At 45.7% G+C, this 25,230-nt stretch overlaps 1 long non-coding RNA gene across 1 annotated transcript; it reads left to right on the top strand.

The window, feature by feature from the left end:
• The first annotated feature begins 2,010 nt into the window (after window positions 1-2,010).
• Window positions 2,011-7,074, top strand: LOC143264538 (uncharacterized). Its single transcript, XR_013038281.1, has 3 exons — window positions 2,011-2,606; window positions 2,735-3,142; window positions 6,670-7,074. It is a non-coding gene; the product is annotated as an uncharacterized LOC143264538 (long non-coding RNA).
• Window positions 7,075-25,230: the final 18,156 nt, after the last annotated feature.

The following is a 25,230-nucleotide window of genomic DNA, read 5'->3' as shown; positions in this document are numbered from 1 at the left end:
CCCTCGCTGGACGTCGTTCGCGCGAGTCAGTCGCCGGAAGGCGCGTCCAATAGCCGAGAGACAGCTTGGTGGAAAAAATGTTGCGGGAGGAAGTTATCGAGAAGTTAAGGGTCGTTGTCGATTCTCTCGAGAAAATTGAAAAAGAACGAGGCTCGAGGAGCGCGAGAACTCGCTAACGCGCCCTCGCAGTCTCAGTGTTTTATGCTCGCGCCTATGCATGCGTAACGAGCTCGTACGTCTCTCTAGTTAAATCGATCGTTTTGGTGAACGGTCACCGGACAAGTGGCTAACAATCGTTCGCGTTCCAGTAAGAATGCTCGAAGAATCGTTTTGTGCCGCGTCTCGGTTGCGCCATTTTGCCTTGGCGTCCCTTAATTGGACGATTCGTTCGACTTTATTTCCTCTCCGCTCAGCCGTGGACGTTTTCCTTTCTTTTTTCATCTACGACGAGGTTTCACGACGAAGAATTTCGAGTCGAACATCCGGAGAAAAAGAAATGGAAGGCACGTCCAGAGTACGGTCTAATAAACCGGTGGTACAACGTAAACGATTCTCGAGCCGTTGCCATGTTCTATTCCGTAATGGCAACGATATTAACATAAGGACTTTCAGCTGGCCCCGACGAGTCAGCGATTTAATAACCGATCGTACCGGGGGCATTCCGTCAACCCAGATGTATCCAATTAGTTAGTCCGGCTAGGTAATGAGTTTTACTACCTATTGACAGTGGCCGCAGATGCACGGCCATTAGCAATTCTAAATGGTGTCGTGCAAGAGTCGGTCATTAGGAGCAAACGTAAATAATAATTACACGTCGAAGAACAATCGGGCACCGTGGTCAATCCCTACGTGTCTCGAGTCTGGCGACCGTGCCACGTCGCGTTGTTGTCACGGTAGCTTCTATCTTCTCCTCCTCTCCTTATTCTCTATCTTCCTTTCCCCCGGTCCATTGGCGTAACTGGGATTATTGTCCGAAGGGGTTAGGTTAGGTTAGTTAACCCTTTCGATTTCTATATTCACTACCGTGTGCATCACATTTATTTTCTTTCAAATTCACCAACGTACGATAAAATTCTCCAGTTAAATTACGATAATCTTTTCAGTCCGAAATTCAGTCCCATCAATGTGTTTCTTATATAAACAATATGTCTAATTGCACAAAAAAGTCGAGTCTATTAGCGTCAACTTTAAATTGCCACCAACTAGACTTGAATAAAAAGAAACGTTCTGTGCCTACTGATTATTACGAGTCATCCTGTAGAGGTATCCAAGCCGTATTTTCGGTGGCAGGCCCCGCCTTGCCCCCTACCTAGTTACGCCACTGATTCCGTCTTCTTCTTCTCCGTCGCGTACGCCAGAGAGCGAACCGCGGCTCCTTCGAGCGCTAAATAAAGTAAAAGTTTAATGGCGCACATCCGTTGTTCCGATAGATATCTTAATGCGACCGGATTTTCAAGTCCCTTGAGATAAGTGCGCGAGCCCCGATGAAACCCAACGGCGAAAGGGCCGATAAACGACGACGTTCACCGGGTTCTCCGTGTTTTTTGGTCAACCCGCGGACAAGCGAACGAATCTAATGACCGCGATCCGTAACAATGTCGATCGACCGAAATGGTTATTAGAAGGGACTCCGCGTCCTTTTTCTTCCGAAGATTACACGAGATAACAATTCGATTCATTGTAATATTTTTTCGCGAGATTCGAGAGATTCGATATGTATCTATTCTCGAGTCGACTTGTGCTCCTCTCGGTTCTATCCTGTGCGCTCAAACGTATAGAAGCAAACCAGGAATGATGCATGTCTTCTTCGAGTGAGAAAACTTTGGAAAATTTGAGAATATAATATAAAATTTTAAATCGTAGTATTAAATTAGTATTGACGTAGCGATATCTGTTGCAAACAGTATTTAATTGATCGTTAAACTGGAAGTATTGCCTGAGGATACCGATTAGGCTGAAAATGTTCCATTGATACGTCATATTCAAACCCACCGCTGCCCAATTCTAATCGCGGCACTATAAAGGCAGTAACCGTTCATGAAAGTAGAAGTTATTGTGGTTCGGCTTTGTAATAACCAGTGGCTTTCCTTCACTTCCTTGTTCACGCCCACTGTTCTACGTAGAACAGTGCACAATTAATTTTCGCCGCAATGGTAACTAATCTTGGATTAATTTCTCCAGCACGGTCAGAGTACCGTTTAGTCGGGGAATAGATCAACGATCACGTCCTGTGCAAAACGAGCAGAAAAGTACTTGAACTCCGCCTCTCGACGTGATTTCAATCATAATTACAAGCGTGTGTCGAATTCTTGGCGGCAGCTTGGAAAAAAAATTAAAACGTGTCACGAAATCGAATGTTGAAAGCTTTTTATAGGATATGTATAAAATCTATCGAGCTGAAAGGCATAATTACTGATTGTTACTTCGCATTGCGCGGTTACGACGATGAAATTATAGTCCTGGTGTTACGAATCGTACAGCTATACTCTTTAGAATGTGTCAAACAGCGAAACACCTCGGGAATTGTACAACGAGGAAGTATAATCGTTCACGGTGAAAATTTATAATAAACGTGAAATGTAGGATCAGCGTTAGAATGTAGTTTGGTAAGTATATTCATAAAACTCCGGAAAATGGCAGGAAAATTCAGTCAATTTTACCACTACAAGTTAGAGATACTATGATTTAACAGATACTACAACATCATCGAGTATAAAAATGTACTACTGTTTAGAAATAAGAGATATTGCAAAAAACGAAGGAAAAGAAGAATGGAAGGTTGAAAAGAACAACGTACCGGTTCACGCAGGATAGCCACGTTCCGGCAGCCCGTTTGATCGATACTCCTGTCAAAGGGAAGAGAAGTCAGAACGATGGTCCGGCGCGATTACATTAGAGGTTTGGTTGTCGACACTCGAAAAAGGAACACGATCGCGACACGAAGGTGTAAGACGAGACGACAAGGGTGACGAGAAGCGCAAGCTCGAGGAACGCGCGAACGACGCGACGGGCACAGGTGGGAGGACAGGGTGGTCGAATGTTTAAGGGATCAACCGACGAGTAAATATTCCGGTCGGTGGTGAGGGACAAGGAATGGCGCGAGGCTGAAACGACACCGTATAGAGACGGTGTACCCTGGCAGGTGAGTTATATTCGTTAGCCGGAACGGACGAGCGGAGGACCTGGACCCACGGAAACCCCGGGGGGAACCAGGTATCCAAGCTTTATTCCAGTTTAAACGGTCCGTCAAAGTCACCATTACCATTCCGGTTCGCGCGAACCATTTATTTACGCGGTGCCGGGACGCGCCGCTTATTTATAGCCGTCAATTAATTATCGCTGAATAATGAGCGCGTACAACCGCGGAATACATTAGCCGAATCGGCCATTCTTACCGGCGTTTACTCGCGTCGGGGGCGGCCGATTCCCCCTTTTACTCTTCTGCTTTTTTTTCTTTTCTCTTTATTGTATGTACATCGCCGGGCATCGTAACCTCGACTAATGAAATGGCGACGCGAGGAAAGATATCCTTCTATTCCTTCGTTCCTCACTGAAACATTTTCAAATTTTTACCTCTAGAACTTTAACTCGGAAATTTAAGAATTTGAAAATTTTCAGATTTTAAAGTTTCCAATTGGCATATTTGGTTCTCCACGATCGAGGGTGAATAGTGGGAGGCTCCTTCCCGCCGACTAGTTTTTATCCGAAGGAAGCTTACGTTGCACACGAGTGTACGTTCCCGTTCCAACGCTTCCCTCTTACCCTTCTGGACGGCTTCGATTTGTTCGGAACGAGCTTTCCTGTCCGTTCGTGTGGTTCATTGTTCGTGTCCCTGAACGACACGGCACGACCGCGGTCTTCGTTGTACCGCTCCCTGTTAAGCTGAAATAAGATCCGGTTCAGGTGTTGTCCTTTATGGTCGAGGACGAAAAAACTCTCGGCGAGACGCGATCTCTTTCTCGTTTCCCCTTTATGGGGAGGGAGGTAAATTAATTTGCCTTCGCGACCAAATTGATGCACTTATCGGTGCTATTCAAACTCTTTGGACATCTTACATATTATCGCGACACTGTATTATTTCACAATTTCTCAAAATCATCTACGAGTATTTACAATATACATTTATACAATGTCAATTGAAGCAAACAAAAAATAGCAGCATGTTGCATAAAATGATAACATTATGGTTAACGATAAGAAAGATCAAAAATATTCTTCGGGTAGAATTTATATCATTTCACGATCAAAGAAAAGGAAACATTGTGGTCCACGCAGGCAAAAATTCCAGCTCCTGGAAGTCAACTTATATATTACAAGACCCTAGTCCCGAGTTAGGTTAAAGCAGCATTGGAACGTTTGCAACAAATTTGCATAAATTATTACAATACTGAAACCAATTTGCACGAATGTCCACGATCCCCGTTGCAACCTCAAGTGGTTGTATTTCAAGAGCAAACGTTCCACGCCTCGCGTCTATTAGAACTCTGCTGAACCCACCCACCCATCTTCGCCACAAAGGAATAGCAAAACAGGCAACCGCTTATATTCGCTGAGCACGCATTAAATAACGTGCATGCAGTCGACCGGAGTCGAAAGAATTCCTTTCGATGGCCGGATCCCAGGGAACGAGTCTGACATTCCCTGGGAATAGCTACTCATCGATTACGCGAGATAGAGTGTTGAGTGCCGATCGCTGGTATATGTATATGGGATGCGCTCGAATAATAATAAACGGGGATAAATAGCTAACGAAGAACGCGTATGGCTCTGTATCGATGACCAATTTATATACAGAGTGTCAGAGTTCGACATATTTACGAATAACAAATAATAAACTATAGGGTTAGTCTAGTTGCTGCAATTGACGAACATGTACATTCGAGCTCAACGTAGGTTTGCTTTGGATAAGGTAGAACTTTGCGCTATTTGCATATTAGGGAAATATGTACTTAAACGTCCATATCACTAAATTCTGAATTTCGTGATACAGAATGTTATTTTACTCTTAAAGTTTTAAGCGAGAATTTCGTATAATTTGTCGGAGTTATGAAATAACGGAACTCGATCACCCTGTAGAGCGGGTGCTGAGACATCGACTGGAGCCTCCTCACACCCCTTGGTGGGCAGAGCAGACCAGGGGGGTGCGCTCTGGCAAACTGTGCTTGTCCAGCAGGGACAATAAATGACATTGGACCCGTGGTTCTCGCGACGATACGACGGCACGACCGCCAGTTTCTACCCGGTTTCACCGCTCTCATCCTCCACCTTCGTCTCCAGCGATTCCTCCTCTTCTCTCTCCCTTTCTGTCCGTCCCGTTCTTCCTTGCCTCGTCCGAGAGCGTAGGCAGGTTGGCATACGAGCCGCGGTCAACTCGCCAGCTCCTCTCTCTGCTCTAATGAGCTTGCTATTATTTGCTTTATTGAATGCAATTAGAGCTTACTCCGTGTCCCTGTCCCTTCGTGCGTCTCGCCTCGCCTCCCCAGGCCTCTCCGCTAGACTCTTCTCATCCTCGTGCTTCTCGTCTTCGCGGTGGTACGAACGCGTCAGGGTAATCCTTCGTGTTGGTGAATAAACGCGAAGCCGTGTGTCGCGTTCCGCGCGTTCGTATGCGACGCTCGCGTGCTTACACGCGCGCGCAACGCACGGTGTATCGCCGTAAGGACGGCGGGGCATAGCAATCAGCCACAGACATGCATCCCCGCACTACTGTGTAATTTCTAGAACAAAAACCTCGCCGTAATTGTGTTCATTATCCTCAGAGGCACAGAAACAAAGCGGGCGCTGCCGGGGGACGCGAGAGGGATACGCTCGGATATCTCGAATCGCGCGAAATTTCCTCCATGCGCGTACGATCGACCGATCTACGCTTTCAAACGGAGACTGTGTGTTTTCGATCGATGTTCAAATTTCTGATTTTCCGCGAGCTCGACATAGAATGCTCTTTGACCTAACATTCGTGTTTATCGATACAGAATCTACATAGGTGCGATGGGACTACAGTGACGGAATCTACGTAAGTGCGAGTGAACGCGTCAAAGTTTCGACGTGTCCCATTTTCCCAGAAACATCGATTTTACCAGAACCAGAAGCGTGGAATTATACGTACGTTAACGTTATGAAACGCGGACCTGTTCTTTCGACGATCGCTGCGGATCTCCGCTTTTCGTTCTCGTTAAGGCAGCCTGTAAACGGTGCCGACGACTCTGCGATTAACCAAATTTCAAGGGAAGCTTCGTATCTCCGCCGGATACCGCTACGGCGTGCCCTCTTTCTCTCTCTGCTCGGATTTGAGTCATTAAAACTCACTTAGGGTAATATCTGGGTTGTTCGTTTTTAAACGGAACGCTTTCTTGGAGCAATTTATCTCGAATTTTCGCGGTACCCTGTGGCTGTTCGGAATCGTATCCCTGGCAGAGTGAATATTGTCGTTACCACTAAATTGCCTAGCAATTTATAAGAGAAGGTGTTGAAAAAGTCTTAAGAATTCTTTTCTTCAAATTCCTTTTCTTGGAAATTTAATGTAATATTATCTTCAAGCATTGTTATTAAGAAATTTTCTATGTAAGTTTATTTATTCATAGTTAACCGCAGGAAGAATTTATTAAGTAACTATTCATAGTGCATCGTCTAAAAGGTCAGGTTAACACTTTTGCTTGTAACATGTTACAGGAAAGATGCATTTTCGTTGAGAATCAAAGTAGTACGCTCCTGTGTATCCAGACCGATGACGCTACACGACATCGTGTGTGTAATTGCACATTACCAGCCATGGAGATCACAATCTCAACTAGCTCGGTTAGATGAACGACTGAAATCGAGAAATTACGCTTAATGGGAAGACCACGTTAAATATCATTCAAAGTAACCTGGGAGCTGTATCGGGGGAATGCTGTTCAGCTTCCGTGAAATTATCTTTCATTTTGCTGCGTTTATGATCGCTCATGTATTTATGAATGGTTCGTATCAAAATGTCAAAGAAACAAGCTTTGTAAACGACGTAATTGTAGTTCGGCGGTAAAGACGATAAATCGGACGAAGTACATGAAGTGTAATCTATATGCAGATGAAATAACAAAACAGCTTAACCACTTATTGGAAAACTGCTGTATTAGATGAATAAATCCTATTAATTTGAAGATGGATATTAGAGAATTAGTAGAAGCTCATCTAGGAGTACTTGTATCTAAATTGAGTGGATGTTTAGATTCCAGAAATAGCAAAGCGTCGATTGCATTCCATAAATAATCTATCCTCAAATACATCCTAAGTTTGAACTATCATTGACGTCGGTCAGCCTCGACCTACGGTTGAATATAATTACCCTGCAACGTAATCCAGATTTATTCAAAGGTGTCCCGTGACTTATAGAGGAGGTGCATAGGCATACGTGGCACGTATCTCGCGAATGGCAAGTACAAAGAAGAAAGGGAAGTAAGAGAGAAATATGGGGATCGAAGGGAAGGAAAAGGGGAGCCGAATCGAGGCGGCCGAAGCAGGGCTCAAGGTGGTGGGTAATCTACGTAGCGAGTTAGGTAGGATGGGCAGTGGATACACCGGCTATGTATAAGTATAATGACTGGCACTTCTATGCATTATCATACCGCTGGGGCTGGTTGGCTCCGGTGGTGGTTGGCCGGTCCGTGCGGTGCTTGGGATCAGCCGCGGTCGGGGAGATGAATAATTTCAGGACGGGCACGCAATTACGTGCGCGTACGTCTCGCGTACCAAGTAGCCAGTCGACGGGCCACGCACGCATACGTGCACACGTGGCAAGGAGCCACGGACACCGTAGAAAACAAACCCTGTAACCCATCCCCCGTCTCTCTTTCTCCCCATCGTCGCTCCACAATCTTGGTATCATTTATATTTCACTGCAGGCAATTATTTCGGGCCCCGGCGGTGCCCATCGGGTGTCCGATAAGTTCGAACCAAGGTCCGAGACCACCGCTCGCGGTGCTAGCATACGGCTTTCGCCTTGTCCTGGACGATCTCGTGGGTCGATACATCGCTGCTGAGTCGCGTTCGGTTAACTCGAGACTTCCATCGAGGACGCGACTCTTTGCTTCCGTGTACTTCGTCGATTATGTGCATCCGTTCTTCGATGCTTTTCAATTTTTCCTCTTTTACTAGCCTCCTTCTCCATTTAACCTCTTCAAGGATACTTCAGCATACATATGTAGACATTTACATTGTTATTTCATTTCTACACGTATGTAGACACTCGGTTTGTTATAAAATTCATTGACTGAAAATCTCTTTATTATTTTACAATTTCACTGTTATATTATTTGCTAAGCCACATTGCCACTTCCCTCCCTGGCGGCTGAGCTTTAGCAGTGGAGTATGCCATAGAAAGAATTCCATTTGTACGACAGTCTTTTCACTTCTTTTCACAGACTTTTTCGCTCCTACAGCCGCACCTAATGCGGAACATCGATCCTTATCGAATCGATAACTGTAGAATCGGAACTCGATTACACCGGTTGAAACGCTTCGCGAATCGCGAAACAACAAAGAGAAATACAAAGAATGCGTGAAATTCGCTCGCAAATATATTGCATAATCAATCGGTAATAACTCGGAACCGGCCGGGCGTTTCTCCTGCCGGTATCGGGACATTAATTATCACTACGTGACGTTTTGCTCGATCTTCTAATAACGGTCGTCCAGAGGCGGATACGCTCGTAAGCCCGGGCGATTCAGACCGAGGCACGTTACCCGTTTATTCCCACAGCCTAATTTTACACGCGCTCGTTGCTCTCGCTACAAGCGCGTTTAGAAGCAATAGGTGTAATCGTGTATACACCTCGCGTATAATTTACACGAGACCATGTGTCGCGCATAGGCAATGATTAAAGCCTGTTAATTTCCGGCAGTGAAGTTATATCCGGCGCTAAAGTCCGATGCAATTAAACGTTAGACGCCGAGGCGGTTCGCGCGGCCCTGGTTAAAGCGTCATCCACTCGGCTATAACGAGGACACTTTGAATCTCAAGGCAGCCAAAGGGTGGCTTGCCACCGGGAAGGGTGAACGAAGGGGATAGGGTGAAACGGAGGACGGAAGGGGAAGATACTTGCACGGTTGCTCGCTTTAGTAATTCTATATCGCAGTCTCCTATATTCGATCGTCTCGAGGATTTTCTTCATTATAAGTTTCATAGCTGAGAAGAACGTAACGCGGAAGGGTGAGCGGGGAGGCTCATAAGACTTTCCCGTCGCACCTCGCCGCAACGGAGACGTCTATGCCCGTTCATTTTCGAGTGGATGCGCTTCAATTTCACTTGACGCTCGCGCGGCATGCACGACTTACCAACATGTCTTTTAACGAATCGCCGGACCGGGGGATCTCAGTTACCACTTTGAAGATGAACGCCATGCATGCGTGTACTAGCCGAGTATTTGCAGACGCGGCCTCCGCCCGACGATGCAACCGTCAACGGATTATCGGCCTGGGTCATCCTGAACCGAACTGTCGCGCGCGCTGAACACGTCACTGGGAAACCGATTTTGATTACGCTTTGGATCCGATACACTTTATTCGATTTCGTCGTTTCCTGACAAATTTTGTAACGTATCACTGATATCCGAGAATAAACGTTACCGCTCGCAATCGGTATCATTTTATAGAGTTCGCGATTTTCCGAAGACGTATGTGGAAGAATTTTCACGTTACCAACGAAAATACTCGAACCGACTGACGCAGCACCAAGAACATAATCACCGCACAGTTTCGCGCGTACACGATTACGCGTGTTGACCCGCCGTCGATATATCCCACAATCTGTCTGTTACTTACTAACCGCACTCCCTAACTGTCGAGTGGAACAATGTCGACGTATTATTACACCGGTGGCCTGTCACCCTGTCTCTTTTCTTTCCCCGCATATTTCTCGCTCGTTGTTGCAGTCACGTCGTTGGCGTGAGCGATATCGGTGACAGAGGATACGTATATACAATATATATATTATAATAATGTGGGCCACAATGGATTCGCGTCATATCCTGGCTCTGTCCCCAGCTCGGCCATCAATTAGATCAGCTCACCCCAACCTGCGTCGCAGAATATCACTCACACCCACCCGGCTATGATCCATCTTCTCTTCTTTCGACTCTCCTCTCGTCCCGCCTCGTCTTCGCTCCCTGTCTCTCCTCCTCCGATTCCTAAGGGTCTTTCTTTCGCGTTTCCGTTTCAAGTAGTTCGGGATGAAGCAATTACCGACGGACAAGCGAGGAACTCAATTTAAATTACGACTTCTTGCCGTTGTTACGACCGTTATTATAACGTTAGCGTTTCACGGTGATTCCTTTGCTCGCGTGCGTGCAGACACGCCGATCCGAGCGGCTGCTTGCGCCGATCGTGGCTAGAAGAGAATTTCGTCGTTCGTGAGCGACGGTTGTTCATGCCTCCGATGCAACGTGCCGAAATAACAGCGCACGATGCTAAAACGTGTGCCTATACAACGCGTAACCATGCTAATTTGAAGAACCCACCTGTCATATAATAAAAAGGTCCGCACGAACTTAGAGTAGGGCGTAAAACCGAAAGCGTTCGTTCCTCGTGTTTCACGATATCCGACGTGCCATGGTAGGTAGCCATAAAGTTACGGCAAAATTCTGGAATCTACATGGCGCGGAATGATAATTGTTGATCCTTAAAAGTAGGCGGTGTAAAGTCGAAAGGCGGTAAAAATACGGAAACGATAAATTTTGGCCAATTGGGCGTCGCGAAAGGTAACGAACCCCTCTTTTTTTGTTTCTTCTTTCCTCCGACACGTTCCCGTAATTAATCTATCGTACGGTATTCGGGCACCGTAGGTAACGCAGGTGGTCCCGTCAGATGGAAACACGTTGCCGCGATTCACCGTACAACCGTATGGAGATTCGTTTCGCGCGAACTCGTAGACTGTCGTAATAGCGTATGCAAATTTATGATGATACATTCGCGATAATAGTATGAATTAGCCGGGCGACGGGAACGTTCGGCGTATTCCATGAAATTTAGCGAGCAATCTCGAGGTTAATTTAATGATTGTTCGCGGAGTAGGGAGAATATGCGGAAAGACTATACACGGAATTTCTTTCACAGTTTCCTTATTCCCACTTTTCGTTTTATGATGGCTGCCAAAGGAGGACATCGTTCCCGCGACTCTGACATCACTCCATGAAAACGGAACATGTCTACGATTGTATCAGACATTTTGAAATTCTTTACGTTCTACATCTCTAGATCTTAAGGATCTTCAAATTTTTCGATTTTCGGAATCTTGCAAATTTCTAAATTGCTGGATCTTTATATTCTCAGAATTCAAGCAAACGATAGTTTTGCATTTCTTGTAACAAGTTTTTTGACACCACGGTAATTGCATGAATATCTGCACTCTAATAACTGCAAGGTTGAATCCTGATTCCAGACTGATGAAGACATAACGCCGCATTTCTATCAAGCACGCGAAACAACACGGTATAAAATTATAATTATCGCTTATTTGATGGCGGCTCAGCGGAAGTAACTGATTACCTTTCGCGCATCCACCGGATTGAATACGCGTCTCGTTTCTTTTTCTTCCTTCTCTTTGGTCTCATTTCCTTTTGGAAGATGAGACAATGATGTCCGACCTCCGGGCGAGCGAGCGGACGGGTGGTCAAAGAGAAAGAAGAAGAAGATCAAAAACACGCGAAGAAAAAGGCTGTTATACCGGCGAGAGGCGCGGGATCAACGAAGAAGAAGCAGAAGAAGAGGAACAAGAAAATAGTTAGGTGGAAGGAAAAGAGAGAAGACGAGGATGATCAAGAAGAAGAGGAAGACGAAGAAGAAGAAGAAGGCCAAGAAGAAGACACGAGGAGATTGACCCTCTGCCCTGCTCATCGTACGCAGGCGAACACGCACGCGACCGGTTTGTTTCACCCCGATGCGATGCTAAACGAAGTTTTACCAGCCGGTTGCTCCGGCAAATCGTTTCTTCTTTCTCACTTAATACACGGACCTGACAATGTTCTTTGTAAAGTTGATCGCGAGACGGTGCAACAACCAGATACGAGAAGGTTCTGAGATATTCTCGTGCCGAGTAACTGATTGGTACACAAAGGCTTTTTACGCTCCCGACTACTTGTAACATTTACCTGGTCTCCGTATAATATTCGAAATTAGATCCCGACATTTTTACTTATCCGGGATAAATTTATCTACTAAACACAGACCGCGTAACAAACAACGGAGCGTATCTGAGGGGTTGTTATCTTCCCAACAATGCAGAACACCGATGCTGAGTAACACTGGCGTCGAATAATAAAGCAAGGGGCATACAATTCACGGCACGTAAGCTTCGCTTCGTGTAATTTACTTTATTCAGCTTGACGGACGCACATGGCGATTAACGTAGCCCCATGAAAGGAGCAGCATCGCAAGGTGTTTCGAAATTGTAGACCGCGCGAAATATAAATACCCATGATACGTAAATGGTATCTGCTTACCCGGTTGCATATTGTTTGCTTCTTGACTGCTCGTTACCACCGTAATATTCTACGCCTTTGCTGCGCAGCATCGACGGCTAACCGCTGATTGAACTGTAATTTTCGATGTTAATAATTTATATCGGACACTATTTTATCGTGAGCATTCGAAAAATAGAGAGAACTCATGCGCGTAACGTCTACAATTTGCCTCGCATTCCTGGCACTGCTAGTTAAACGCACGTTTACAAATGCGTTTTTAATTATAGTTTAGCTTTGTGATGCTTGTTAGAAACTAAACGTTCTTCTTATTTTACGTAAACTTTTATGAAATGTCAAGGAAGATTCTCAGGCTTTTTACTCAAAAGTGGGTTCATTGTTATGTAATATGATTTCTATCGTTCGAGCATTATTTGGTCATCGCTTGGATAATTTACAGGTTTCATCACGAAAACACGATACCGGTTTATAGTCTATGACACGTGAAATTGACCTAAACAGTGACCATGTGACGTGGACTGTCTCGGCGAATGTTTACGATGATCTTTTTAGTGGATTATACATATAACATGTGGCCGATCGGTGTCACGCAATTAAACGTCGCGACGTTACTGGTGACAGAAAAATGGCCACGTTCCTGTTTATATATTACTTAATTTAGTGAACTATTAAGGCGTTTATCCTATAGAATGGTGTGAAACTGCGTATATTGAATTTATCAACTGGTTATTTATTATTTGACATGCTGGCGATTTATAAAATAACGTTTCTGAATATGCGATTATACGCGAAACAAAAATATACCGCATAACATATTCACGGATTTAATTTATAATATACGTAAATAAATGCGCGAAAGAATATTTGATGACAGATTTTTCGTAGAAAGCAGACAGCAAGTCTGGTCCATGAATGGAATCTATATTTATAAATGACTCTGACGTAATCACGAATTGCAGAAGCATTTCAGCTTGCGAACCATCCTCTGCGTCAGTATTTTCTCCTGCTCCTGTTCGTTAAAATGCGGATAACGTTTCTGCTAAAAGCAACGCGAACAATGAACATAGGGTCCGTGAGAACGAAAAAAAATAAATAAAAGAAGAGTAGATAAGGATGAGTCGTAGCTGCGTGTCACCCCATCGGGAAAGCTCCTAAGTGGTGTCTAAAAATGTTCCTCGTTCAATGGGACAATGAGTGCACAATGCGTCGGTACAATCTGGGATTTCGAGCTACCGAGCATTTAGGTTTGCAACTCACGGTGAATCGGAAAAACTCCCTATGGAGTTTACGTGGGAACGAAACACCTTTTCATCGACGTCCCTCGGGCTCCCCCCTTCTTCGTTAAACGGAATCGAAACACCGGACCAGATAGTCCTTTCTCGTGACTGGTACGAGCACGTTGACCCCTTTGTTAGTTTGGTTTTGTCGACACATTTTGGTGTTTGTTTATAATACAAGCAGAACTCGAGATAGTTATTACAGTTTTCTGTATTTCCTCATTATGTAATGTAATTTGAGGTTGAAATTGAACCGGTATTGTTTAGGCGAGTGTTAACGAGTGTAGCTTCCGCATCTTGGTGATTAAGTAAGCGGGAACATAATGTCGCAAAATTATGCGTTGAAACGGGACGTAACGATACAGCTATCATTAAACGTAATAATCATTATGAAAATTAATGCTCGCGCATTATTTATCTGATACGTACACAGACAATTAATAATACGACGCGGAAAAAGATACGTCTTGTCACGCGTATACCTGTCGCCGTGGAAATGGCGAGGACAACGGATTGTTTTATTACATTACTTATGAGAAATATCTTCATTCTAACGACACTTGGTTGTATGCAATCGGAAATGAGACAAGTGGATGCCTTGTCGATGACAATTCGAGTTAGATTATTTATAATCACTATGATAGAATTTTTACAAAATGTTCAAGCAAATTATACAAAATATTTTATATCGTAAGTTATTAGTTTAATGCAGTGGTTCGTACAACAGAAAAAATAAATAAGTAACATTCGTGGTATCTTTGACATAATCACACGACTATAGAAACCATTGCATCCGTACAAACCATAAAAGTACGAACCCAATTTGTAAAAAGAAGATGAACACCGGTGTATCAGAACGATCGTGACTCTATCGAATGGTTTGCATCGAAGTTGAAATTTTTACGATCGGTAAGTACTAAACCAGTAGCCAGACAGAATCGATCATACCGATGTCGTGTCATTGGCAAATAAATTTCCGATCGAGCAACAAGATCTGTTGTCGATAGTAAACAACGAGTACGAGACATCAGCCGGCGGCCAAGTAATGATGTAACGCGGCTAAGAATGCAATGGGCCAGCGGAATGACATTTATTTTCGCCAGACAAGACGAACAGCGTACTTAACGTCGATCGATCAATCGTTCCAGCAACATTGCCGCGAAACGATCTTACTTTGGTCCACGATCGATCAACGAGAGAAAGATAACGGTGTCGGTGGACAAATGATCATCGAGTTAATCAAAGGACGAAGATGCGGCCAATTTTCTTCGGTTATAATTAAAAGTTATGCTGCTTTCCTTGCTGGTACTCGACAATGTCCCGATTACGAGCAACAATATTTTAATTTATGCATAAGGTAACGGGTAATATTGTGATAATTCTTTTGGGACACACAAAAATGCTCAAGGATTTAATACGTTGGGCCAGTATCGCCGTACCGCCACGCGTGCGCATAAATAAATTTAATTGTATCATTACGATTTGATTTGAATTCCAAAATGACCAAATACCCAAAGATAAATAACGACAATTTTATCAATTTTCTCGCTGACTTACATTACATTCGTTTAAAACGAAATTGCTACGGATAATTAACAATGTCCATTAAGATTTGAGGATACTTGTCAATGATATCGGGGATTTTGTTAAGAGACACTGTTACCGCAATTAAATAAAGTTTGTACATAATCGCTATTAACTTTATCAAAGTTAACCGCGACTCCGAGGTAAATATACATCGAAAGGTAAAACTGTCGCGCTTTGTGCTAATTACCGACCTCCACTTAAAGTGATTAACGCAGGGATTATAAGACACACGATGCTTTCGGTGCGTCTGATAGTGTCGATTTCCAATTAGCTGTAATAACATATAGCTTCGCCAAGCGGTAATTGCTTCTTGAATAAATTGCAGCGAACGTAGAAAGCGGTGTCGTTTAAATATTACATCCGCGACGTAGCACGCTGCCAATGCTGTACGCGTTATTTATGTTAATTAGCCGTGGCATTTTAGAAACGATGCACGTATTAATGTCGTTCGTTCAACGCTGCCTCTGTGCCTCAATTTTCACGAAAATACCTCGATCCTTCAAAGGATACGTTCTTTTACCGAAAGGAGCACTGGCTGCAACTTAATAATGTTAATTAATCGAACTATGTGATTGTCACCTCGGAGTACAGTTCGATCACAAAATGTTTTCTCAACACGTTCTTACTTGACAAGTGGTAACACAGTGTCATAAGTAATCTGGTACAATGATTGACACTATTTATTTTATATTACTCCGACAAGTATAAAATTTTCACATATATGAAAAGATTGCATTCAACATAAAATTTGAATGAACCCTCAACGGAATTGAATGTGTCAATGACCGGTGTAGTGGTAGAATTAGCACGTGCAATAACGCGACATAAATGCGAAGCAGGGTTTGGATCGTCTGCCAGAAAATTTGATGAGTTTTGTAAGCTTTCGTAAGATGTTCGGGTCACATTTAGAACGGAACGCGAGTCGTAGCTGGCAGCAAGGTGGTCGCAAATTCGTAGGCGCCAGTAGGCCGGTGGAAGGCAGCGCAGCGTTCGACGGTGGCGCCGGAAGCGCGAGCAACCGGGCGTGTCAGCGCTGACCAGCGCAACTCCGCTTCTTTCGCCACTGTTCCGTTGCGTTGCACCTGCACACGCTGAATTGCACCGTGTGTTGCCTGGAGCTACCGTGATTGGTCTTCCACCCACGCGTGCCCTCGCCATGGAACCAGTCCCAAAGGCGGTCGAAAGCCGCACTTTTACCTGGCTCGCCGGCACCCGAAACCCCGTATTTGTCGATACCCCGGTGACAACCTGTGTTTAAACGATCTTAATATACCGATAAGGGCTGCCGCGGCTAGCCGGTAATTATTCCGTGTGGCTCGAATCAATTAGAGGATGATCGCGCAAACGGCGCGGACGTGACGAATCCGGTTAAACGAACTGCTATGTCCAAGGCAATTAACCCGTAGACGAACCGGAAAAACATAGCATGACTTTTCATTTACTAGCGCGTACACTATGGAATTCTTCACTTACTTTCAGAGATCGAATTATTGTATTTGTGTAGTAGGTATTTATTTGAAAATGGGGAGGGTCTTGTGTCCATTTGGTTCGTGCAGGTTTGTCAAAAATATCTTTTCCTCGAACGAAGAGGATAAGAAGGAGAGGTACATCGAGAACGTTTGCCAAGACAAGGCTGGTTCTCTGGCACATCGCGTTCCTGGCTTTCCGTCGGTGGCGTTCAAGTGGAAGGGCACAAGATGGCTCGTCGATATCGCGAAGGAGGGGTATAGTGGGTGAAGAACAGACAGAGAAAGAGAAAAGGAGAAGGAGAGACAGACAGACAGAGAAAGAGAAGACGGCGAGGAAGAGGTAGGGTTGCAAAGGGGGTACGATCGAAGTACGTCGGACAGCAAGGAGGCGCCGGTACTGCGCGCCACACCCCAATGCAGCAACTCCATTGATTATTGTTGCCGGTGCACTTCCTACCCCGCCTTGGCGAACGACAAGTATGCCCTGATTCCAGCTTCCAGCCAAGCTAACCGTGGCTCGCAAGGTGTTTCGTGCCAGCAACATTCCATGTTAGGAAATTTGTAAGAGACCAAGTTCCGAACAAACAATGCTAATGTCGTCGGGACTGCTTAATGCTTTTTCTTCGATGGCGACACCCTGTTTGTAACAGCCGTTAAACAAGGATCGTGCGTACTTTCAACCGGTGACCAGATTTGGTCAAAGGAGTATGCAACTTCGCGTCTGTTTCAAATTACAATTAGGCAAGCTTTTCTATTCTAGCAAAACAATAGTCCGATACGGTAATGGTTTCTCGGTCGTGCGCTCGGAAGCAGGCTCTTCTAAGGAAACTGGTGACGCAAGAAGAAGGTTGCACGAGCAGATTCATAAATTTTCATCGCGGACAACGTCCCTCGTTAAATATCGTAACTTACGAAATTATACGGACCAAATAAAATCGGATTTGCACGTTCTCCACGCTGGAAGAGTCAATTCGAAATGATTCGGTTGCTGAAACCAATCCTATCGTTCGCGACACACAAAAGCCGAAGATAATTCTGCCAGGGTTGCCTATCAACTCCGAACGGGCAAAGTTACAAAGGATAACGGACCGTGTCATCAGCAAAGCGAGCAGGAGCCACGTCCAGCGGCATTTTCCAGAAAGGCAACACACGTGAACAGCGTAAATAAGCGAGAATGCGGGTCATGTCGTGCGACATAGGGTTGCAGGTATGCGGGAAAATCACGGAGAACCGGTGTCAAGTCTGGTGCGGTGCAAATCCGCGCGGGTGTCGAAGGGGAAAAGAGGAAAAAAAAGAACGGCGCGGCGGGCAAAAGCGCGTCAAGCTGGCACACGCCCGCTTCTATTTCCCCGCGGATTAATCTCGATAATTAGAAAGCGTATCACCCACTCGTTGCACGCGCCGTCGACTTCGAGCGTTTCACTTCATTCGCCTCATTCACCAAACTCGCGTTATACGCTCACTCGAGTTACACACCTCACTCACGCTACTCGCTAAACCTTCTCCCCTTCTCCGTCTCCGGACCCGCCACCACCATCGTCTCACCAGTCATTCACTTCACGTGGCACCTGCTCTGTGCCACCGCTGTCTCTCTCTTTCTCGTCGCTCCACCTTCTCGTCTGTCTTTTTCAGCTTTCTGTCCCTGCTAGTAACGGCACGCACGACCGGACGTCGTTGGTGTCAAGAAACGCGCTTATCAGAACCTACGGGATCGAAACGAAACTCTGCTTGGAAGACACCTAGAGGTTTTATTCCGCTGCGATTTCAGTTCCGAACCTACTCTTCGACTGCCTTGCATCGATGTTACTCTTTACACGAATCGTTGCAATCTATAGAACAGAATTTGAACTGGTTCAAGGATTTCCTAATCTAGAACCTCCGTAGCTCGAACACGATCCGTTTCGAGGATGATCGGGTTTTCTTACACCCCTAGCAGAATCGTCTAAGCGTAACGCGTACCAGGTAGGCTCGAACGAACGCCGCGGGTCGTTTCTTCGGTGATTTTTACTCGCGGCAAATAATAAATTATCGGCCGGCCGTGCGTAATCGGGCCTGGAATATAATCTGCGCATGGACAACCGTATCGCGCTGCGGTAGCTGCGGAGGCTCCCTCTTAGCCTACAATCTGTCTTACATATTCATTATGGCTGCAGGGTGAGCAGGTATTATCTTAGATGGTCGGTTTGGAACAACGTATAGCTTGTAATTTTCAAGGGGCCCCACGGACTGCCCCTCTTTACTCTTCCACATCGTCGTCCTTTCCTTCTGCTCTTTCTCTTCTCCCACACCTCACCCTCGGACCTCAACCATCGTCCTCGAACCGTGATTTCTTCCATCGCTCTGCAAGTTGCCTTTAGTCACAGGTATTACGCGAATCAATGTAACCTCCCTTACGTACCTACGGTGCTGAATGTTATCGGTGTCATTGTGGAATCGTCTTAACGACCGGCGATTTCGTGCACGCTTCACGTGTCTGTGCTCGTGGAAGCGCACGCCTCCACCTGATGATATCGACTCTCGGCCGTAATTGTCGACCCGTCTACCTGCTTTGCGAAAGCTCCGGCGACGATCTTGGTATTCCCGGAACTCCGAGCGGCGCCTTCTCCAGAAAACAATCAGCGAGCGTTGCATTCGTGTCCGCTTCGCACCGGACTCAAGCGCGTTCTTTCCTCCAGGTTTAGTAAATCTGAACAATTCAACTTGGTTGGTCGAAGTTCCAGGGACAACCTTGGGAAAGTTAGAACTACAGAAGTGTTAGACCCAAAAAAGGACACAGATGCTGGAGACCCTGAGCGCGAAGAACAACGTTCGGAAACAGGCGGTGAAAGATCCTTCTCTGTGTCTTCGCTCTTAAGAAGTGTACGTTCACGATTACGTAACAACGAACTATACATCCCGGCGCTGATAACGAGCGTATAGTCGAACAACCTCGCGATGAAACTAGAAGAGAGTCGTGTCCTAGCCGTAGAGCTCGAGATCGATGAATGAAGCTCGCTAGACGGCAGCTGCTTGTCCGGTAGCGCGGAATGCTGCGCGAGATCTCGAATTATCGTTATTACTATCGTACGTTAATTATTGTACGTAAGCCGAGCCGCGGGGAACCGGTATTTCATGATCATCAAGGATAAATAACGCAACGTATAATGGCCTGACCGTCGGAAATGTATTTGTTTTTCTGCGCTCTGTATAAGTTATGCGCCGTTGATGTTATCTCGCGTTGAAATTCAGCCCCGACCGATACCGCGCTGCTTAAGAAAATTACTTTTAATTACGCCCGGCAAGATTCATCGCGGGCAGTTTCTTCTTGTCCTCGCGTCCGTTAAGCCGTGCCGAGGATCATCCTTCTACTTCTGCGGTTCTTCCAACCATCCTGGATCATTTGGAACTTAGGAAACAATTATCCCGTGTCTGCTTACCGCCTTACGGACGGGATATCTCGCTCGGTCTATCGAACGAGTTATGTTTCGCTCGGCGTCAAGAAAGAACTGGGGATCTAATATTCGAGTAGATGATTTCCAATATGTAATAAATCATTCGCGCGATTTACTTTATGACCTGAATCTCGATTACATACTGCAGCAGCGTTGCGAAACACTGCGTAGAAAGCTTCGCTGATCAGACTTAATTTGTTTACCGAGGTATGATCTGGCGATTAATCGAGATCTGGTTAGAGGTTCACCGTTCGATCAACGACATTCTTTCCACCGTGGATTCCGACGGCTGGGGGAACAGATAGCTGAAACCAGTCGGACAATTGAACTTTTCTTTTCTCTACGACTTTCTCCGAGCCGCGTTTCGGTCGCCGTGTTTGGAAGCGTGACGAACGTGCGTGGAACGTGAGGTCGCGTTATGTTCCAGCGACCGCTAGCTCTCCATTGAAATTTATTTAAACGCGCGTCGTTAGTTCGGATTCAAGTTTCCGTAATAACACGTTGGGACACTGATAAAACGATCCAATTATGAAAACAAGCTACACCATTCTTTAGAGAAACCTTGTAAAAACCGTCGACCATGGACCGAATGGGTCCATACGGAGCGTGACGAAATAATACATGCCCATATAATATCGGAGGATACGCGACAGGGTATCGATCCATTGGGTTAGCTAGAAAGCCCAATATCCTGTTCGAGTCAGGGTTAAGAACCGTGGTCCTGTTGGAGGAACGAGCGTCGTCGAAGAAACGGGAAGCGGAGGGCTAAAGGGGGCGGCAGGTGACAAAGTCGGGTGTTTAGGCGTCTTTCCAGACTAAAATTGGGACCTAAGCGACCGAACGACAGGGTGGAGTGTGGGGTGGCGACGAAGGAGCAGCGTTCGAGTACAAAAGGGGAGGAAGAAAGAGGGACCGATAAGAAGAATGAAGAGGCGACTCGGTCGGTGGAAGGAATGCCGTCGGACGAGCGCCGGAGGGCAGCCGCGCGGTTTCTCTCTCGCTTCCAGAACGCTTCGTCCCTCCACCCTTTGCCCTCGCGGTAACAGAGAATACTCGATCCCTCTATCTCGTTTCCTTCTTTCGTTCACCAACACCTCTTCGTCCGTTCTCCAGCTGATTCCCCTTCGCTCCCTATCCCACACACCCCGTGCCTCCCTCGGATACGTACGCGGCATTCCGTGTCAAAATTCAAATTTAAGTTTACATCGATGAAAACGTTTCTGTTTCCGGCGATTACCGATGCATTAATATTGGACGTTCGAAAAATTGGAGCAAGCCGGAATATTTTGTTACTTTAAACGTAAAGCTTTGATCCTTTACCCGTGTACCTTTTTTAAACATCCGCACAATATTTGATTTATCATTGATTTGCAGGTTATTTCCATACTTGCTATTGTATGGCATATCGTTTGCCGTCGCGCAAACACCACGGACGGCCAAATACAGTATTTACCGATCGGTACTCATGATCAAAAGATTACGTTTAATTAGAGCGGTAATAACGCGATTGAGACGACGAGGTTGACCAGCTCGTCGGAAATGTAATGTTTCGAAAAATTTGCACATCCTATGACGGAGATCGTCAGCGAAAGCCGAGAGTTTAAAAAAAATTGGTTACTACGATCGCAACACTGGTGGGTTTTGACGTGGAACGACCGGTACGCGTCCACGCGATTGTGGTGGTTGCTGATACCTCCCGGGGCCTCACTTGTCACACACGCAGGGGCCCCCTCTCTTCTCCGGTCGGCTGACAGGGCTTGAGGCCCCGCTCCCTCCTCGAACGTGTCCTCTCTCCCCTCCGCTGTTGTTGCACCCCTGGTTCGGGCCTTCGGGTTGCATCGGCACGCCAGCGGCAATAGCCGTGGGCCGTGGGCCGACACAGGTGATGCACGGGCCTCCTTACATCTTCGATCCACTCTTAGGCCTCTTCTTTCCCACCGGCTCGAGCGTATCGCGCTCTCCGTTCTCTCCCTTTTCTCCCTTGTCTCGGCGAGTCGGACTCCGCTCGCGGCCGTGTCGCGCGGCCTCCTCGTCGCTCTCTTTGGTGTCGTGTACGCGTTCGACGTCCAACATCGTCGAGCTGCGCCGCGCTCTAACGCCTGTTATTGTCCGTCTTGTTACAGGTATGCGAGCGACACGCAGCGAGCGTACGGGCCGCGTGACGGCTGCCCGTTGCGAGCTGCACGTGTTTCCTGGACCGTTCCGTGACCCCGGGTCGCGTCAGGAGTCGATACCGCCAGCTTCGATTCCGACTGCCGGCGCAGCTAACTTCTTTCGCTTTTACAGATCGCCGCGAAACGAACATCCTTTACGGTGCTGGTACTACACGATGTTGTTGCCGACCCACGATGCTGCCCGCGAAACATTCACCGCCCGATGAAACACGCCGCGGTTGTCCGTTACGGATCTTCCGACGATGAAATTCGTTGCGATCTATTTGTTGAGGCATGCCGATGCGCGAAGGCGAGCGGACGGACAAGGAAACGGACGGAGGGATTTTAAATAAACGGGGCTCGTTTGTAACCGCGGAAGAAAATGCGCTTCCAACACTGGTTCGATAGCGAAACAATAAAAGAGTAGCGTAACAAATGGACCGCGAATGTTTATGTAGGTACGTGATTTTGATCTTTAATTTTCTGAACCAAGTGGGCGAATGCAAAAAATTAATAACGACGTAAAAACGCAAATAAAGAAACTGTACTGTCCGAGCGACAAAAAGTTATAAGATAAGATAATGTAAAAAGAGAACAGCAGGGACGTACACCTGCTGCTTAGCTCATCAGCTGTTGTTTTCGAGGCTGGACCGCCGTGGCTGCGAAATTATGAGCATTTTGTCGAGATCCGATACCGTAGGCGCAGCCAGCAAGAAGACCAATTAAATTTCGTCCAGCTACGAAGCCAGTTACTTATTTAGTGCCCCTCGAGAATAATGTACTGCATTTCAAATGAGGAGATTTACACAATCGTCGTGGTCGTCGGAGCACCGCTTCAGACCCTCGACCGAAGCAACAAGTCTTTTTGCGGGAACCCATGGTCCCGATGACGGTTCTTTCGAAGCTGACTACCTTTTTCGCGAACGTGATCCACCGTAGCGGGCAATTAGGAAGCCCTGATTTCCTGAATTACGGACATCGGCCGTTTTTACGCGACGACCGCGGCGAAACCGAACAACAATCGACGCTGCGACTCGCGAACGAAACGGAGGAAAATTTACTGGTTAAGAAGGCGCATTAAGCGGTCAGCGTTATTTCGACGTCGTTACCTTCGAAACGACGCGATGTGGAAAACAGGTTTCGGTATTAAAGCGTTTTTTAAGTATCTGGCCGCTCGCGGGTATTACATTCAATACACGAATCAACCATCCAGCGAAAAGTGGATTACGATTATCGCGAGCAACGCTAACCGTCTAGGAATGCCAGATGCGCTTCAACGATCCTTATTATTTGCTCGATGCTGGGAACGAAAAGACTTCCAATGGCAATGGAGATTTAAGATATACCGTATAATTGATGGAAAGATTGCGAGGAAATGATTAGGCTCGTTGAAAAGTACTAAAAGTTTATTTTAAGAAAGACGATAGTTAAGTTTAATACGTTCGCTGCAAACTGAGGGTCGTGAGCGTTTCAAGGGGAAATGAAATAAGTAAAAATGATGTTATCTGTACTATAAAAGTGAAACATGCGTGTGGGTTACGTCGAATCGTGTATTCCTAAATTCCAGAGGCCTATATCCCCAGATCTATATACTATTAAATTTCCAGAACTTTCAATCTTCGAATACCGAGATCCTTAGATTTTTAGATCTCCGTATTCTCAGATCCCTACGTAGCCAGATACTTACATCTCCGCGTCACTAAATTACTAGATTCCGTATCAGCAGGCTCCTACGTCCTCGGGTCTCCGATCTCTAGACTCTCGTATCTCCAAGTACCCGCATCTTCAAATCTCTGTACTATTGATTTCGAGTCGATAATTAATATCTTCTCCGCTTGAAATAGTAATGAGAATAATGGAATCGATACCATCAATTTTAGCGAGTTGCAATTCTATCTAGTGTTGTTAATTTTGAAACTATCGGTATCGGATATTTTTGAAGCACTACCTGAACGAAGACATTATTGACACCTATTATGCTAAACCGCAATCAGTAAGAGTAAAAAATGCTCTTAATAAAGCAAAGAAAATTCTTCTCGAGCATCTTCCAATCACACTTCATACCCCATATTCTATTTACGATAATCACCATCAAGTTCAAGTAAATGAGAACTAAAATGGAATCTTCAGTAGCGATAGCCTCCCGCAGGGACAGCATCGTAGACCACGGATATGATTGATATAAATTAGCGTTTACGATGCCACACATGAGAAGAGAGAGGCCATTTCCACCGGGATGGGGATCGTTTCCGTCGAGAAACAGCTGTCTCATTTAGCGCTGCATTTATGTATATAAAATGAAGTGTTCTGACTCACCGGCGATCGAGGCACGGCCTAAACAGTTCAACTTTGGAACCTAAACGTTACCTTCCTTTTATTGCATAAGTAATCACTGAATATTACTTTCCTTTCTTTTGACAGGCAGTCAATATTTGTCGCAACTATTTAGCGTTTCACCGAACACTAAGTTTACATTGAACTACGTTCTGAACTTAACCTAGCCACGTTTAATCCAATTTAGCTTAACTAACGTGACCTAACGTAAATATAATCTAAACCTCGTGCAAATAGGATCTAATGTGGTCTCCTTGACAGTGGATCGTTCTCGGACTTTCATTTGACTCTTATAGTTCCAATGTCAAGTTTCCAGACTCTTAGTAAGTTCCGCTAAGTTATGTTACGTCGGATTATTTTGTACTAAGTTGGGTTATGCGATGCTTCGTGTTGGGTTAGATCGATTCAGGAGAGTTTAGTTGACATTTTAAGTAGGATTCGATTCGCCTAAAATTGATTCGACAGCGGAGTCGTTTAAAAGAGCAGCAAGTGTCATCGATAGAAACATTGTCAAAGCGCCGTCGAGTGAA

This window comes from Megachile rotundata, chromosome 5 (genome assembly GCF_050947335.1).
Source record: "Megachile rotundata isolate GNS110a chromosome 5, iyMegRotu1, whole genome shotgun sequence".
Taxonomy (NCBI): Eukaryota; Metazoa; Arthropoda; class Insecta; order Hymenoptera; family Megachilidae; genus Megachile; species Megachile rotundata.
This window is presented reverse-complemented; position numbering and strand designations above follow the sequence as displayed.